Raw genomic sequence first — 15,532 nt, forward strand, 5'->3', positions numbered from 1 at the left:
AGGAGTCTATGTCTGACATTCTTGTTAGAATAGTATTAGCCCTGAGCCTCTCCGGCATTTCCAGCATTTAATATGACTTTGGCCCGGGTCCAAGACCCTCCTTACACCCAATTCCATGGGCTGTTTTATAGTGAGACTCCAGAGTAATTGCTTTGTATCAAGCAGTGACTCGGGGGCAATTATCAAAAAATGATTTTACAATGTCTCTTCTGCTAACTCATGCATGTACAGAAAGAGGCTTCCATACTCCTTGGTACGGTGCGCCCACACCTCGTAACAGCTTTCTCAATAATTATTAGCATAATATTTTGCTGAGACACATCAACCAGAAGTTCAAACACATCCACATAAAATGAAGACAATAAAGTTACTGTGAACTGAGCACATCTTTCTTGTGAGATGTTTTATAAACTTTACCCCCTCTTCACAACGACTCAACCATATCCATTTCCCAGGTGACAAAGATGAAGGTCACAGAGTTCAAGTAGCTTGTCCACGTTCACATAGTCCGAAAAAAAAAAAGAATACATAGGAATTCAAATCTCTAACTTCGGCAAACTCCCATCAAAGGAGTCACAGGTTGGGGCATTGCTCATGTGGTTCTTAAAACCTGGAATGCCCTAGGCTTCTGATATTCACCTCCTGGAATATCAGTAACTTCAACTTCTGATACCGCCTCTATCGTGCCTTCTTTCATCAGTCTGACACTTAGACCTGAGGACACTGGAGATAATTCAGCCCATTTCTTCTCTCCACATGATGGACAAACTGAGGCCTTTCCATTATGTGGGGTTGAGAATTATTTGAGGACACACTTAAAATAGAAAAAAAAAAACACAACAGCAATAGCTAACCATCATATAATGCTTTTCTATTGACGAAACATGGCTTGCATTTCATTCATTTATTCATTCATCCCTTACTGAACATTGCTTCTGTGCCAGATGCTATTACTCACTGGCGACAGATGAATGAGACAAAGTCTATGCCCCTAGAGGCTCAAGTTTTTGATGACTGCAAACAAAAATGTGTAATGCATTATGCTAGATGTGTAAGAAGGTATAAGCTTTAGAGCCAGACATCCTCATTTCAAATCAGGGCTCTCTCACTTGTAAGCCAACTAAACTATCTGCCAAGCCTCTGTTTCCTTAACTGTTGAATGAAGATTAAATATCTACTTTAGGAGTTATTATGAAAAGTAACTTAAATAAGATAGTATGTGCAAAGCATGGATTCACATGGTAAGTTTTCTATAAATGGTAGTTGTTGCCCCTGTTATCAGCTCAGTAAAAGAAGCACATAGAAGATACAATGCCGAGAGCAGGAAAACACAGAAGAAGGACGTCTGCATAGTTAGGCCTGGAACTGTCGTCCCCAAATCCCATTTGGTATTTTTTCTACCGCATCCTTGCTGACTTTTAGCATATTAAACTTCTTGAATTACTTTCCATAAAGCAAATATAACACATGGATGATTCATCTGAATGTGTAATCAATGTAAAAATTAAGTCTCCGGGATCAGTGAGGGCAGATGTCAGAGACTAAGGCTAACAACAAAGAGAAGAACATTTGCCTGATATACCCTATACATACAGACGTCTAGCCGTGGGCACCACAGGTCACCTCTCCCTGCATTATTATGCAATATTTGGTAGGAGTGGCCTATGGTTTGATCTATTTCTTGGGAAGGTTATCTTACGCTACCTTATTCTATCGCAAATATCATCTCTGCCTCTTCAATTCCTGACACTATTTCAGGCACTAATAGCATCCCTTTCACTATTTGGAACTTCCTCCAAAGTATAATAACAATGCCAGGTAGGATTTATCATGTCCTGTACAAAGCTCATTATATGCACCAACTTGTTTAGCTCTGGAAATAATCCTAGAGGTAGGTACTATTACTTAGGTTTTATAGACAAGGATCTATATTGAAGGTTTGAGAGGCCAAGTAATTTGTCCAAACTCACAGAGTGGGACCTGAACCCAGATCTGCCTGATGCCAACGCCCAGGCTTATGGTTTGCTTGTGTTCTGTGTCTTCAAGCCTGTTCTCTTAACCACGATGATTAACTGCTTCTCATCTATCTAACTTCCCTGTGAAGCCCCATCTAAACTTCTACCAAAACTCACCTGGCCCAAATCTGTTGATATTTAATACACTGGCAGCATTAAAACTCCATTGGAGAGATGGCTTGAAAATGGAAGAAACAGCTTCCAGCCTCCAGGTCATGTCCGAAAAATGTCCGTAAGTCAGATACAAAGACAGCCTTAAGAAACATTTGTCAGGGCACAGAGCTCTGTTGAGGAGCATGCTTCATAAGAGGAAGCAGAGCCAGATCAGGTGAACGAGGGCAGAGATTAATAAGAAAATATTAGGTCATTTAGAGGAAAGTAGAGAGTCCAATTTAGATTAGGACCCAGGGCCAAGCTAATTTGTATGAAGGGCACTTATGCAGTAGATAATCCGGTTTCTCATTAAATGCTCCACCATTAAAAGGGTAATTTTTCATGAGCACATCTTGAGCAAGGTCTCAAATATATAAGTTAAGAAATAAATAACAGAGATCAGAGCCATAACGCTGTTCCTTCAGAGGCACATACGACTTGAGAGTGTGAGGGAGAGTGTCAATCTTCATGCACCCTAAGTTATCATGAATCCCCCAGCTTATTTTGCTGAAAGCACCACTGACCCTCTGCTTCAGGATGGACAGGAGAAAGGTCATGTATTTAAGGAAAATCATCTATTATCGAGCATTTACGATACCAGTCATTGTGCCGAGAGTTTTACATGCAATCACTTATTTAATCCTCACATCTGCTCTTTGAGTTAGTCTCTGTCATGAGCCCTATTTTATAGAAAATGACACCAATGCCCAAAGCCAAGGGCATCGCCTGAATTTTTTTAGATAACAGCTTTAGTGAGATTTAATTCCCATACCGTTCAATTCACTCTTTTCAAGGGTACAATTCAGTGGTTTTAGTACATTCATAGAGTTATACAACCATCACTGCTAGCTAATTTCATAACATTTTCATCAACCCAGAAAGAAACCCTGTACACATTAGCAGTTATTCCCCATCTTCCCCAAGCCCACCAGCCCTAGGCAACCACTAATCTACTTTCTGTCTCTATAGACTTGCTTGTCCTGGAGGCAAACTACACTTCATATAAATGGAATCATACAATATGTGGTCCTTTGTGACTGGCTTCCTTCACTTAGCATCACATTTTCAAGATCATTCCATTTAAGAGCATGTATCAGTACTTTGTCTTTTTCTTTCTGGATAATATTCCATTGTATGGATATACCACAACAGCTGATGGACATTTAAACAGTTTCTATTTCTTTGCTATTAAGAATAGTGCTACAATGAACATTTCTGTACCAGTTTTTACATAGCCATATTTCTTCAATTCTCTTAGGATTACACCTAGGAGAGAAATATCTGGGTCATAATGGTAACTCTGTTTAACTTGTTGAAGAACTGTCAAGCTGTTTTTCTAAAGTGGCTCTATCAGTTTAGAATCCCACAAGCAAAGTATGAGGGTTCCAGTTTCTCCACCAGCTGTTCTTGCTACATCTCTTATTGTCTTTTTTTTTTTTTTTTAACTTTAGCCATCCTAGTCGTAGGTGTTTAGTGAAATCTCCTCATGGTTGCATTTTGCATTTCCCTCAGGACTAATGATACAGAGCATCTTCTCATGTGCTCAGTGCCCATGTGCTTATCTTCTTTGGCGAAATGTCTATTCAAATATGACAGCCTGAATTTGAACCCAGGTCTCAAGCAAAATGTCATGCTTTTACCCATTAGGCTATGGGGTCTCCTGTGACCTGTCACAGCACTTACTACTTCTCGCTTTGTGTCACAGCTATTTGAATAGATGTCTGATGGAGTCTACGGTAAACTGGCAGATAGCTTTCTCTTAAGACAAGTACATCACAAGCACACACACCGCCTGATCTTCTCATACCATGTCCCATTTAATCCTCCAGGGTTACTGGAAGGAGGCATTGCCTTCATTCTATGGATGAAGACACTAAAGCCAGAGAGGTAACTAAAGTTATTTCAAGCTGAGCTGTGAACAGAGCTTCATCCTGTCGTACTCTGAGGCCTGAGCTCCTCCACTGGGTGGCATGAGCTCTGGGTTCAGAGGACCTGAGTTCAAGTCCCACCTCTCCCACCCCTCCCCTAATTGTGTTGCCTTAGGTAAGTTCCTTTACATGTCTTCCACGGCATCTTTCTCTGTTCAGTGCAGATAAGAACAGTTGCTCCCACATTGGGTCATTGTTTAGGTCAAAGAAATGACACACAGACAGCACGTAGGAGAGTGACAGGCAAACAGTAAGAGCTAGTCAATGTTGGCCATTGTTATCTAGGTGCTCATACTTCCAGTTTGTCTGGGACAGTCCCTGTTTATACCTTTTGTCCTGATGCTATTATTACTAGCATCCCTCATTACTCTCAAACGTGTCCCAGTTTGGATGGTGAATTGTGTGGTCACCCTAATTCTATTATCACCATCTTTACACTGCACTGCCTCAGAGTGTTCTTTGTGCAAGGCACTGTGCTAGCTTTCTGTGGAACCTAGGTAAGTGAAAAGTGCCTCTTCTCCTGTCTGGAAGCCACAATTCAGAAGGAGACACACATAGCTTTACAAAATATGACCAGGACTGTGAAGGTCATACAGAGCTGAGGGGAGGAGGAACTGTTTCTGTCTGGTGAGGAGAGGATTAGCAACAGCTGCAGAGTTGAGATGCCGTTTGAGGGAGGCTGGTGAAAAAGCAGGGATTCAACAGGTAGAGAAGTAAGGAAGCTGCTTTCTAGAGGAACAAAGATTACGGTAATATTCAGAGACAGTGAGTAATTAGGTTAGATCGAGCGTTTCTCAACCCTAACTATGTTTTAGAATCATCTAGGCAGCTTTTATAAATATCACTCCACAGATTTTGATTAGATTGATTTGGGGTAAGCCTGAGACAATCAATGTGTCTGCAAAGTACTGTGTTCAAACACATGGCTTGAGTGATGCTGACAAAGGCTGGAGGGGTCTAATCATGAAGGGCTTTGGAAGCCAAGCTAAAGCTTTTGGGCTTTGTTCTTTAGGCCACAGGAGCTATTTATGTTATGGTCTGTTGTGAGGATTAGATTAAAACAACAGTGTAGCAACATTTGGGGAAGTATAAAGCTCTCATTGATTGATTATTTGTTGATTTATCATTCACTTTTATATATATATATATATATATATATATATATATATATATATATATAGTGAGTGCTCACTATAAGTTCTAAGGTGCTAAAGATACAGCAGTGACAAAATATATAAATATCCCTCTACTCATGGAGCTTACATTCTAGTGGAAAAGTCAATAGATTATTGCAGTCATTTTCTAATTCTAGTTTAATGAAGAATCACCTGTTTAAAACACATACATACACACACACACACACACACCATACAGACACAAAAAACCATATTCCTAAATCCTACCTATTGAGATTCTGAGCCTAGTGGGAGGGACATAGTAGACTGAGTTGATTCAGACATTCGTAATTCTGGAAGCTCACCAGGAACAGCAAGTGGTCGAACAGCAACCTTTTTATGTAGAAAATTTCTTTGGAGGTGCTATTTCTCAAACTGGGTCCTCAGAATGAGAATTTCAAAACAAAGTTTTGATTTGGGGTTTTCAAATTGATAATAATATTTTAAACATGTTACCAGTTCACAAAGGATAAAAATCAGTAATAATAAAAGACATTATGGGGGCTTCCTTGGTGGCGCAGTGGCTGAGAGTCCACCTGCTGATGCAGGGGACACGGGTTCGTGCCCTGGTCCGGGAAGATCGCACATGCCGTGGAGCGGCTGGGCCCGTGAGCCATGGCCGCTGAGCCTGTGCGTCCAGAGCCTGTGCTCCTCAACAGGAGAGGCCACAACAGTGAGAGGCCCGCGTACGGCAAAAAAAAAAAAAAAAAGACATTATGCAGCAAAGGTATTTTCATAGAGTTTTCTTAAAAGCACAAGACTTTCTTTTTAAATGTTTCCAAGGGATCTCCTTAAGTGGGAGAAACACTGTTCAGGTGCATTTGTGGCTGGCTGGGTGTACATGTCTGGGAGACAGGGAGGGCCTGAGGGGCACCACCTTATTAGTGCTTTCCTACTCACATCAGAGGAAAGGAGCCTAAGCGGAATGGTTTGAAGATTTCTGCCCTGGTTCACTGGCTTTACTAGGTTCCATAAATAAACAACAGTGATGAACAATCACTATAAGGGATGCTTTGTCAAGAATCTTAATCCAAAACTCTCCAAGTAATCTGAGAATTGAATTTTCAATATACCACTGATTGGAATTCCAAAGGAGGAAGATACAGGGTTTATGCCTGGAAACCACACCCCATGGAAGAAAAGCAGTAACTGGCTGGGAAGTAAGGAGGCCTGGATTCAAGTGTGGTCTCTGTTCCTATACCTTCACCTATATGATTATGTGGAAGTCGTTTATCCTCTTGGAGGCTCAGTCTCCCCATGTACCAATGAGCATTCAGAGAGAGAAAATGTTCTCCAGAGATCTCTGAGAGCTAACCGTCTAGGATGACATTTAAAACTAATATTCAGAGACTCTAACCATGGCCAGACTCTATGCTGTGCTTTGTAGAGCTCAGTTTACTGTTAATGCAATCGTATGTGGGTCCTATCCACATATTTTAGATCCAGAGCCAGAAATTCAGAGGTCATGTTGTTTAAATTGATTCACCTCGGTAAGTACTAGGGCCAGGATTTAATCCCAGGTCTGCCCGAGTCCATAGAAGCAGGTCTCCAGGGCATTTTTCTTTCTTTTTTTTTTTAAAATCACATTTCTATCAGTAGAAGATTTTTGAGCATACAGCTCTAAAATAGATATATTTCTGCATAACTAAAATGAACCTCCTTAAATATCCTGCAAGGCCCCCATAAATACGGGCCCTGTTGAACTCATCAACCTCATTTTGGACCACCCTCCCTTTTACTTTTCACATTCCCACCACGGTGGTCTTCATCCAGATCCTCCAACAAGCCATGCTCTGAGCACACTGTGCTCTGCAGTTTTACACCTGCTGTTCATTGGGCCTTGAAGCCACCACCCTTCCCTATCCTCCCCCATCCCCTTCACCCCTCCCCTTCGACACCTGAGGTCTCAGCACAATGCCATGTGTCCAGGTTTCTCTATCTCAGAGATCTACCTGGGACGTCCCCTCTGAGATGTGTCCATAGTATTCTCCTGATAATCCCCCTGCCTTCTTGCAACAAATTAATCTCATTTGTAATAATCCGTTTAAATTCCTCCTTCTCATTCCTCTGTAAGCTCCAGAAAGGCCTGGACTGTGTTAGATTTGTTAGCTAAGGTATCCCCGGAGCCTGGCATTTGCCTAACAAATAGACACATTTCACTCAATTCACTCACAGCATCTATCACAGCACCAGGGCACCTCACTGACTTTGTCTTCATGCCTGTCTCCTCTACATGTTAGCTCCCTGAGGGTGGGGGCAGGGATTGATTCATCTGTGTTCTCTGAACCTAGCATGGTGCTTGGCATAGAGTGGACCCACAGTTCCCAACTGTATTGAACAATTCAATACATGAATGCATTTATTTATTTATTCAAAAGAGGCTAGTGGACTCCCAGAGTCTGGACCACACTGGGAAAGTATACAGGGTCACTACAAACCCCTTCTGTACAGACTTTTATCTCAAATCCATTCCATGAGCGTGATTCACTAAGTCTTCAAGGAATCAAAGTCCTAATGGGATAAAGTAAATGTCACACCTGCAGTTAGTTCACTGTTGACTGCACTTCATGCCATTAGGGAAGAGCGTTTCTCAGCCTCATCACAACCTGCTCATCTCATAACCCGGGAAACGACTCTGAATTTAAATGGAGACAGTCCCCAGGGCACCAAGTAAACCCCCATTTTGAAAAGGCCTCAAGGATGCTGTCAGGAAGAACACCACGTCCTTGTCTTGGAGCAGAAGGCACTGCCAGCGTGGAGGTCCCACACTGGGAGTGACCTTGCAGAAACTTCAACAAAAACAAGCCCCTCTGTCAGAAGTCAGGAGCCCAAAGAAGCAGGCAATTAGCATTTTTCATGACACTGAGGCAGAGAGCCCACAGAATCGACTGGAGTCGTAATCAGTCTCCCACTCCAGGATGTTCACTAAAGATGGCTAATGGCCAAACAAAAGAGATTTCACACCCAAGACTGTTCTCTCTTTACCTCCCCCACTCATCCCAGATAATGAGCATGGCCACAGAAACCCACACAACAGCCAAGATTGTTTTTTCTAATGTGGGCAGTCTGGCCGTGGATCCTTTTAATTCTTTTAACTTTTGACAGTTACAGTATTTTCCTGTCTAGTAGAGGTCAACATCAAGGTATTTCTTATATCAAGCTGAGTATTCGCTCCTGTTTTTTAGATACTTAAACATCTAAGGAAGTGTCTTAGCTGAGGCTGTTGTAACAAAATACCACACACTGGGTGGCTTAAATGACAGGCACAGATTTTTCATAGTTCTGGAGCCTGTGAAGTCCAAGATCAAGGTGCTGGCAGATTTGGTTCTGGGTAAGGTCCCTCTTTCTGGCTTGCAGATGGCTGCCCTCTTGCTGTATCCTCATTTAGTGGAGAGAAAGAGCATGTGAGAGAGCTCTGATCTCTCTTCCTCTTCTTATAAGGGCACTAATCCCACCAAGGGGGCCCCACCCTCATGACCTCATCTAACCCTAATTACCTCCCAAAGGCTCCACTTCCAATACCATCACATTGGCAGGTAGAGCTTCAATACATGAATTTTAGAGGGTGTGGGGGGAGGAGACACAAACATTCAGTCTGTAACAGGGAGGCTAGAATGAGGAAGGAGGAAGAAAAAGCTGGATGATATCTGAAAACAAGGATGTCTGTCCCATTTCCACATACTGTCTTATTGAAAAGTCAGAACAACCTTGAAGGCAAAGACTACATCCCATTCAGAGGAAGTAGGGTCAGTGGTACAAGGCCATGCTGCCAGTGAGGGGTGCGGCTGCCTAACGCTGCGGTCAGAAGGCACGGCAGTAGCTCTGTGACCACCTGTGTGTGCGATTCCGGGAAAGGCGTTTGTTTAACTTTTGAGTGTTAGAGTCTCCATCTGTACAAAACTATAGTTATTTGTACTCCTCTGTAGGACAGTTAGAAGAATACATGAGACAATACACATTTTGCTCTTAGCACACTCCCTGGCACGTGGCAGTCTTTCAATAAATATTTACTGCATTCCTCCTCCCCAAATAATATATTTCACATTAAGCACCAGTGGCCCAAAGCTAACCATAGCAAAGTCATACTGCATTAGAAGTGATGGTCCCAGCTGTTTGGTAACCTTTTTTTTTTTTTGGTTGCCTGGGAATAAGGGTGCAATTAGGAACAGGATGTTCCTTCCTGAAGGCTATAGGGAGATCACCTTATGAATTATTAACTCAGTACCCAAACTGAGACATCCTCCCTCCTTCTGCATATCTCTCTGAATTACTAGGCCATCCATCTTGATGATAAGAAAATCTCAAAGAGGTTTCCCCCCACCCTCATCCCCCAGCCTAGCCAACATCAGTCTATCCATTGCTGAGGGAGCTCTATTGTCTGTTAGGTTGTCCAATGTAAGAACAGATTGTGGGGGGAATTTCAGGGCCCAGGAGCAGAGATAAGTTATTTTACTTAGAATTCTATCTTGCCGTTATCCAGGTGTTGATTTGCAATAGACAAGAAATTATGTATGCTGCCTGTGTAGGGGAGAATGCTGATTTTTGTGTAATTAACTAGCTGGGTAGTGGGCAGAATAAGGGGAATGACACACTTAGGGGGCTGCTAAAAGGCACTTTTATGAACATGGTTGCTGTCATCATTGCTAAAAGGTAAACTAATTCAAAAGCTAAAATAATATTCAACCTATGACTCATACATACATTTTCTTTAAAAGTTCTCCTCTCTGGTACTTCTGGAAAGAACTCTGTATAAAGGGTATCTGGCATCCATGGGCACCTTTCTATAGAAAACCGAGTCCTAAGATTCCAGAGATTTCTAATGCGAGGGCCTGGCAATCTGCATTTTCAAAGCTTGGCCAATGATTCTGAGGCAGAGTCCGATTACGAACCACAGAAGTACAAGGCAGGATCCTCTGGTGACCCCATATGTGACCCAATTCTTATGCTCTGACAGTTGGGCCTTCTTTCATTTTCCTAGTAGACAAAGGTCTATTAGTATTTATCTGGTTCTTCTTTTCTGCCAGCTGTTACTTAACTTTAAAAATCTATTATAAAAATTGTATGACATCATTAATAAACTCAATAACAGAAGAAAACAATCATTGGCCACGTCATGCCCCTCCAACAGATCCTTAGCCCAACAATTTCCTAGCACTGTCCTTTCAAACACCACTTTAAAGTTTCTGTGAAGGGAAACTGAAGAGACTACCATGCTAAGTAAGTGTGGGGTGTGCATCGTGCTCCATGTGGTGACACCTGGTGCAGGAGAGCATGTTGAGGCAGGAAGGACCTAGGCCCGGGAACCCCCCTAGCTGGACTGTAAGCTCCTGGAGGGCTGGCACTGTCTTCTGCTGTCCTCTCTGTGCATCTCAAACAACTAGGACAGTGCCTGGCACTGAATGGGTACTCAAGAAAAATTTGCTGAAGAAGGAAGTATACTGAGTAAGGGAAAGTGCTCTCACTTTCCTTACCCAGGGTTTCCAACACCCTCCCCCAAACATATAGACGTAGCATTTTCTAACTTTGGAAAGTCAAGTTTAAGTTTTCATCATGGTGCCCAAAGTCTCAGGTGCTATTAAACAGGCTAGTGGCACTACAACCCCTAGCAACATTTCTCGAACACAAGTCAGGTATAATAGAAAAACAGCCAATCATACCTCCATGTAAGAGGAAGAAGCCGTGAGACAGAAAAAGGCAGAAACCTTCCAGTTTTAAGATTATAAAGACGTCTATAACCCTCCATTGCCGAGTCCTTCTGAAGTCTTCCATGAAGGCCTAGGAGCTTGGTATATCCTGCTAACTTGGGCCTGTCAAGGACTAACCAGTCTGGCTTCTAATCTGCAGCTTTCCTTGTTCACACTTGCTTACCGGGAGCCTGAGGATGGCACACACCATTCGCTTTCTCAGATCTTTGTATAGCTGGGCTTGGGTCTTTTTCCCAGTGGCCAAGGGGCAGAGAAGGTAAAGCCAGTATGTGCTGCCACTAAGGGTGTAAGGGAATGCACCAGGTGTGCAATATTTTATCTCATGTTGATGCCACAGTGCAAGGCACAGAATGGGCTTTAAACAATATGTATGTTCCCCTTCATTGTCCTCTTATTCCTCACAACCTAGCATGACATGCACTATTAGTCCCTTCTTACAGATGAGAAAATTAAGGCTCCAAGAGGTAAGGACTGGCCCAAGACCACAGAGCTCAGAAAAGGCAGAGCCAGGAGTGCTAAAAAATCAATGCAGTTAATCCAAAGAAGCTGTAAGGCAAACAGGTAGATGCAGAGAACAGAGCAGTGGTTCCCAGAGGAGAAGGGGCTGGAGGGAGGGAAAAATGGGTAAAGGGAATCAACTATAGGATGATGGATGGAAAGTTTTGGTGGTGAGTACACTGTAGCATATATAGAAGTAGAATTATAAGGTTGGATACATGAAACTTATATAATGTTATAAACCAATGTTACCCCAATAAGAAACTAATAATAATAATAATAATAATAATAATAATAACAAAAAACAAATGCAAAAAAAAAAAAGAAAACAAAACAGAACAAAAGTTTTAAGGAAGAGAATGTGAAACTTGAGGCTGGATAAGAAATAGCATTGCAGAAGGCAGGGGAAGGACAGGTCTGAATACACAATCATTGAATTTATTTTTGTCTCTGTTATTTGCAACAGAAAGGGTCCTATTATGGCTGTGGTGCTGCAGGGATGAAGGCAAGACAGGATGATGCATATAAGGGTGGGGGAGCAGCAGGATGATGCAGGGGAAAGAACACAGTCCAGGAGAGACCTGGGTCCTCAGCTCTTTGTCACTTGGAGCCTCCTGGCCTAGAGCAAGTCACTTCATCTCTCTGCAAATGACGATTATAACGTTCCTCCTGCAGGATTACTGTAAGAATTCTATGCAAGCATATGTGTGAAGCACCCAACACAGCGGTACAGGTCCTGGACGGTATCATATGTTGACAATCTTTTCATTTCCTTTTCTGTGAACTGCAGGCTACACGTGGTGTGTCTCCCAGAGCCAGCTTTACTTCTGAAGACTCATCCCCCAGCTGACATGCTGACCTAGGAAGGCTCTTGGGTGAGCTGCCCTCAGGGAACTCTCCTCCACCAAAGCGTAACCTCACCCAAGGCCACGTTCCCCTCACCTCGCTTCCCACCGCCCCCTGAAGCTTGCATCCAATCAATAACTGGATTGGATGAGGCTGAGTATAAAAACCCAAGCCCCGAGCCTCCGTTGGGGACGACACTGAAGGCCACTCAAGAGCTCCCTGTGCAAGAGTGAGATCAGCTAGGGCCTTTGTTGCAGCTGCATCAGGGTTCAACTCCCCCCTCCGCTCAGCCCTGCTACCCGTACTCCCCATCAGTGTTGATTCTGAAGGCACTTCCCCAATAAGTTTCCTATAGCAAATCTCCATCTCCACCCCTGGTTTCCTGGGAACTCGATGGAAGACAGTACAAAGTCAGTGCATTTGAGGGAGAGAGCTCTGATGGACGATAGAGAGGGGGTCTTGATGTGGAGATGCAAGCTAGCAAGTGCCTGCAATAATCCAAGAGTGACGGGAAGAGGGCTCGGGGCGGGGGTGGGGGGGGCAGTGCCGAGTGCCCCGATGATGTAACCTGCTTTGATGTTCCACGACGCTAAGCCTAAGCAAGAAGGCAAATCCAGAGCTAACGCTCTCTCACCAAATGCAACTCAAAGGCCCCTGGCAAAACTGTGGAGTGTTCGCCAGCCGTCACGGGCAGCTGAGTCTGTCAGAGTGAGCGGGGCAATCCTCACCGCCACCAGAACTGGGAGGTACAGTGGGGTTTGCTTTTCTAAAGTTCACAACTTGTCTCCCTTTGGCAAATGCACATGATAGCAGATACTAGGCATCTACAAAGCCCTGGGAGCTGATGACAAGCGAAGATGATCTTGCTTTCCAATGAAAAAATAACAGATACGTTTTTAAACTTTTTCTATTTCCATTCTTTAAAACAACTGCTTTTTTTTCTTTCCAATTACAAAAAGGAACATGCTCAAAACTTAAAATTTGGAAAACGCAGGAGAGGAAAAAGAGGGAAAGTTATCCACAATAACTTCCAGGGATATCTGTGGTTGCATTTGAGGATATGCCCTTGCAAACTTTGTCCTAAGTATACACACACAAATGCACATTTCTCAAAAATGTCTTCATACTGTACATCTGTAGCTCGCTTCTTCCATGTGGCAGGGCAGTGTATCTTTTCTTCCATATTAATATTTCTTGGAACATGATTCTCAGTGGCTGCCTGACATCCCCATTTTATAGATGTAGCGTAATTTATCTAACCAACCCCTTATCATTGGACAGTTAAGATCTTTCCAATTAAAACCGTTCAAAGAGACACAATGCTGAGAACTCCTCCTAAAGACAGCAGGAAGATGGATTTTTCCCTGTGAGAACCCCTCCATGGAGTCTTTCTACATGTATCAGAGTTGACACTTCATTATTCCCCTCGCCCTTCTTCCACTCCGGAGACGTGTGTGGGCTCCAAACAGACAAATGCGTGAACACAGATGCGAAATTTACCTCTCCCAATGTTCTTCATTGGGGGAAACAATGAGGGCGAAGGAAGGAAGTCTGTAGGATTTGGATTACACACGAATCCCTGTAAGCTCTGGACATGTTGCCCACGGAAAGCCAGATGACTGAGAGCACAGAGAGAAGCGGGAGAGTGGGATTTAGTCAGTGAGCTGAGGTCACAGCGGAGCACAGGACAGTTGAAACCCCCCGTTTGAAGTTCTCACCCCACGTGCGGGAATGCTCCGCATTTGAAAGCCTGCTCTTGGACCCAGACAGAGGTTACTTAAACCACAAATGAAGGAGGGTTTCTCCTTTCGTGTGCAGCCTGCCACTGGCTGAGAACTTTCTTCTGCAGCAGCTACAACTTTCAGGTGGTCATCTCCATTAGAAAAAAAAAGAAAAGGAAACAAGAGGGTTTAATTGGGTCTCTCTGCTGCCAACTTGCTTGCAGACTATTTTTTTAAGGGAGATTACTTTGGCCCGGGAAGATTCTGGTGGGATCGAGACCCACGCTTTATCTTCCATCTGCCTTCTAAACAAGAGGGCTGTGTATGCTATCGACTGATTAAATGATTTCTTTAGAGTACAAAGAAGTATTTGTGATGAAGACAACAGAGAGGGAAAATCAATTATTTACTGAGGAGGCTGCGATAGAAGTTACATTTGATTAAACTCAGAGATAAATCCCAGTGATGGAGGGTTTAAGTGGAATGTGCTGGAATAGACAATGACTAAGTGCCCCCCCACACAGCCAGTAATGACTGCAAGGGTACAGGCCCCACCCTGACGCCCCTGGATTTCTAACACAGGCAGCCTAATATTCATTCATGCCACAAACATGTGTTGAATGCCTACTCCATATCATTGGCCCAGGTCCCAGGGAAGAGTCATAGACAAGAGAGAGAAAGCCCCTGCTCTCCTAGAGCTTCTCATCTGAAGGGGAAAGGAAGAGAATTAGCCGGTAAATAAATAATGAACGAGATCCTTCCAGAGAGTGATAAGTGTTATGAAGATGATAAAACAGTCTGATGAGATGAAGAGTGACTGGAGGCAGGGTGGGGAACAATTAATTTCGACAGGCTGGTCCAGGAAGGCGTTTCTGGAGAAATGACATTTGAAAAGGGATGTGAACAAGGAGAAAAGGGCAGTCATGCCGAGAGGGAGTGCGTTTGGCCTGTTTACAAAACTGAAAGAAGCTAGAGTGATGGGAGCAGAACCAAGGGGGAGGGGATGGGAGCGGCAGGAAAGAGGGAGGCAGGGCTCCTTCATGGGTCGCTTTAGAAGGTCAGGTAAGGAGTGTGGATTCAGTTCTAAGCCCAGCGAGACACCATAGTAGGGCGGGGGCAAGAGGGGGTTATGCAGGTATACGGCCGCATTTATTTTTTTAAACATCTTTATTGGAGTGTAATTGCTTTGCAATGGTGTGTTAGTTTCTGTTTTATAAGAAAGTGAATCAGTTATACATATACATATATCCCCATATCTCCTCCCTCTTGAGTCTCCCTCCCACCCTCCCTATCCCACCCCTCTAGGTGGTCACAAAGCACCTAGCTGATTTCTCTGTGCTATGCAGCTGCTTCCCGCTAGCTATCTAGTTTACATCTGGTAGTGTATATATGTCCATGCCACTCTCTCACTTCGTCCCAGCTTACCCTTCCCCCTCCCCGTGTCCTCAAGTCCATTCTCTACATCTGCGTCTTTATTCCTGTCCCGTATGG

At 43.5% G+C, this 15,532-nt stretch overlaps 1 protein-coding gene across 2 annotated transcripts in view; it reads right to left on the reverse strand.

The window, feature by feature from the left end:
- Nucleotides 1-15,532, reverse strand: part of DAB1 (DAB adaptor protein 1) — a 439,870-nt gene that overhangs the window by 149,962 nt on the left and 274,376 nt on the right. The window lies entirely within an intron of this gene.

This window comes from Mesoplodon densirostris, chromosome 2, assembly GCF_025265405.1.
Source record: "Mesoplodon densirostris isolate mMesDen1 chromosome 2, mMesDen1 primary haplotype, whole genome shotgun sequence".
In the NCBI taxonomy this organism is placed as follows: domain Eukaryota; kingdom Metazoa; phylum Chordata; class Mammalia; order Artiodactyla; family Ziphiidae; genus Mesoplodon; species Mesoplodon densirostris.